Below are 4,216 nucleotides of genomic sequence, written 5' to 3'. Positions count from 1 at the left end.
AGACTATTTGAAAATGTTTTCAAAACTTCTATTATTTTTCTTCTAAATAAAGGCAGATTAAAGAAAAAGTTGTTTAGTTTTAGTATAAAAAAAGTATTAGGTTGCACTTAACTTTACCATTGGTTATTATTTCTGTGCATTTAGAAGGCACAAATTCCCTAATAATAATTGGATATTTTCATGAAAACCCCGATTTCCATAGGTATTTTTATCACTGATGCACTGTGATGAGCCATAGTATTTTGGTGAAAAAAATTAAGCCTGAAAATTTTTTAAAATTCTTGATTAAACCAGGCATAAGAGAAAATAAAATATTCCGCTACTTTTCCATACAAATTTAAAAAGAAAAAGTTGAAAAAATATTTTTTCAAAGAGAAAAAATTAAACAAAGTTTTTCCATATTTTCCGATAAAAATTCAAAAATAAAAAACAAAAAAAAAACAATATTCGCATACTAGAGTTTTTTGCTATTTTTTTATAACAAATTTTAGAATTGATTGGTAAAACCGGGCATAAGAGGAAACAAAATAAATTTTTTCGTACTTTCAAGCAAAAATTAAAAAAAAACTTGCGAAAAAAATTATTTTTTTTTTTTTAATTTTTTTCTTATATTAATTTAAGATCTCGAAATTTGGGAAAAAAATGAAGGCTGATAAAGTTTAGAATTGACTGATAAAAGCGGGTATTATAGGAAACAAAAAAAAATTAAAAAAAAATTGCGAAAAGTATTTTGTTTATTTGTTTTGTTTTTTTTAATTTTTTTATATTTTTGCTAAATTTCGAAATTGGGGAAAAAATTAATGCTGATTAATTTTAGAATTGATTGGTAAAACCGGGCATAAGAGAAAACAAAATACAATTCTTTCGTATTTTCTTATAAAAATGAAAAAAAAATTGCGAAAAATAATTTTTTTCTTTTTTTTAACTTTTTAATATTTTTTCAAATTTCGAAATTGGCGCAAAAATTAAGGCCGATTAATTTGAGAATTGATTGGTAAAACCAGGCATAAAGGAAATAAAATAAATTTGTTTCTTACCTTCAAAGAAAAATTAAAACAAAAAAAAATTGCGAAAAATATTTTTTTTTTAAGTTTTTTATATTTTTTAATTTTGTTTTCTTATATTTCTTTTCATTTCAAAATTTCGAAATCGGTAAAAAAATGAAGCCTGATAAGTTTTATAATTGGTAAAGAATTTCCGTGCTTTTTTCGTATAAAAATTCAAAACAAAATTGCGAATAATACATTTTACTTGTTTTTTTTTTAATTTTATCTTTGAAATTTTGGAATTTTACCTTTAAAATTAAACCTAACTTTTTATGGAGAGACAAAATTTTATTATTGAATTTTTATCTTGAACGCATTCTTCCGCCATACCGCAGTGCAATCGATTAATGTAAATTTACAGCACACAACTTGGTTTCTTAAAAGCGAGTGAACGCAATGTCCAACCCAGACAGCGTCCTAACCTATACAACAATCCCCTATTCGTTTTTGAACGGAGTGCATGCCTGTGCTTTTATTAATAAAATCCTTTCAGAAGATGGCGTAAATTAATCATCAAATTTTGTTTGTGAATCACTTTTTCATCTTGACCTTTCTTTATCTTGCCATTGCTCGCCTTTTTGTGTACTACAGCTGTTCACAAATGTGATATATGAGTGCCGAGGACGGCATTTGCAAAAATGGTAAATCTTCCGAAAGGGTGATTAATTTTGCGCTGTCTTGGACATATGGATGTAAGAACGCGCAAGTGTCTACGTATGTAAAAAGATGTTGTAAAATTTTGATTGAAAAATTTCTTTTACCCAAGACACTGTGCTCGTGGATATTGCACTGAAGTTACCAACCCATTCATCCAGTCTTATACAACGCAGACTTTTTTTCCTCGCACTTTTATTGCACCATAGCAGCCAACTACATAAACGCAGTGTTCGAACATATGGTATTCTATACCTTCCATCTCTCGACCTTCAGTACCTTCCTTCTACTCATCAGTAGACATCTGTCAACAGTCGCTGGTATCTGAAATCTATTCATAATTGTCTTCTCAATCAAGCGACTACACTTTTCTGCTTAATTACAAATTTTTCCAACATGTAAATAATTAATTTGTAGTCAGTTCTATTGTAGGCGTTTTACTCAATGAAATAAACAGCGAATTAGAAAAGCTGGTTAAATGCATAAATAAAATAAAAAATTAAAAACTTGTCTTTCCCAATATGGCAAAAACTTTTAAATGAATGGGGTTGGCAGGCATCTCATTGCGAATTCAAGTCAAGCCCAACAAATAAAGCACACTTAATAATTTATTCTCGAGCGTATAATATATAAAAATTATATAAATGTACAGACATACGCACATACACATATACATATATGTAAATCAGAAAATTTAAGTGGGTGCATGTAGTTATTTGATTTATACAAATGAGCGGCAGATTAGTAGAGTTTGGCACGCAGCGAATATACGCATAAACAGCAAGTTTTTGAAAATCGTTTAGTGGAGCGCCCGGGGGTTTTGACCTCGGATCTCATAGGGGCTGAATGAATAGCCATGTAACCAACAGGATTTTCTTTTGTATGCTCTAAATTGTAACTTCTACCAATATTATATTGTGCAATTCATTTTTTCATTGTTTAAACAAAAAAATATGAAAAATTAATATATTAGAGCATAATATTTAGTTGGAAATAATTTTTTTTTAGTTCTACGTTAAATTTTACTTAAATAGATAAAGACAAACATCTTCCCAACGTTATATTATATATTATTGGTTATATTATGGCTGGAAGTGGGATAAAAGAAGTTCTTTCTACCATTTATGCAGAAAATACGACTGATCACATAACGTCAGGACGTGCCTATGCTAGAGCAGTACGTGCTCATACCTTGTTGCAGCAGGCTTTATCACAATTAATTTTTGAAGATCTTAAGGAGAATAAGGCGGATTTTTTAAATGTATTGAATGACGAACAAATATCGATGATTTTAGAAATGTTCAATTACAATGAAATTACAGAAAACCAAGGATTTCAAATGCTGAGTAGAATTTTTGAAGATAAGTTAGTTGAGCTTGAAAATAAAAATAAAACATCAAAACTATGGATTACGCATTTTCGAATGGTAACAATATTGAAAGACTTCATTGCTGCCGACCTTATGGGGGATTGGAATTTACATCTACATAGTATTGAGCTGATGATTCCACTATTCGTCGCATCAGGACATTTTCCCTATGCGAAGGCTGCACAAATTTATCTGCAAGATATGAAGGAATTGCAGTGTAAAATGGATCCAACAGAGTTCGAAAAATATACAACAGGATATTTCACATCTAGGCGATCAGATATTTTTTTTCTGGTATTGCAAGTGATCAGACTCTAATGAAAGGAATGAGCGTCGAATGGGGTCCTTTTAAACGAGGTGCCACTGAAAGTGTAGTTTATAAATGGATCAGAGGAGTTATTTATAGAAAAGATATTATTGAAAGCATAGACAATTTTTGTGACATATCTTTTAATAAAAGTCATCAACACAGTGATTCTACAGATGCTAGAATAGAAAGGGATGGTATCGATGTAAAAAGATTGGTTTAAAAGTTATAAAGAAAATCGAAGGGAAAAATGTACTGAAGTTATTAAGGAAAGATAAAATAAATTCTCTATTGGCTAAAAATAATAATATAAAACTTCATGACAATGTTATTCCCGTTGATCCATTGTTGCTGTTTCAACGTATTTGTGTGTTGAAAAAAAAAGATGATGAACTAAAAACTTATATGAATTATGAACTGGCACCATATCCACTTGCTCTGTTTGAAGATGGCCACCTGCGAAAGACAAAAAAATCAACTTTCTACGAATTATTCCCAGAAATTCAGATTAATTTGAAAAGCTTAGAAAATGTTCATTATGTTATTGATGGAGGCATGTTGTTATATCGTTGCAAATGGCAATTAAATGAAACATTCAAAATGGTATGCGAACATTACGTAAGATATTTGAGGAATAATTATTTGGTATTTGATGGATATAAGAAGGACGGTATTAAATCTGCTGAAAGAATCGTCGCGCACTAAAAAATATAAGTACAGATATTGAATTTGATGAAAATATGCCATTAAAAATCGCTCAAGATAAATTTCTAACGAATAAAAAAAATAAATCTCGCCTAATCGAAATGTTAAGAATAAAATTAGCTGATAACAATATTT

Source organism: Anastrepha ludens, chromosome 2, assembly GCF_028408465.1.
Source record: "Anastrepha ludens isolate Willacy chromosome 2, idAnaLude1.1, whole genome shotgun sequence".
Taxonomy (NCBI): domain Eukaryota; kingdom Metazoa; phylum Arthropoda; class Insecta; order Diptera; family Tephritidae; genus Anastrepha; species Anastrepha ludens.
The sequence above is the reverse complement of the archived record's forward strand: the minus strand, read 5'-3'. Positions refer to the sequence as shown.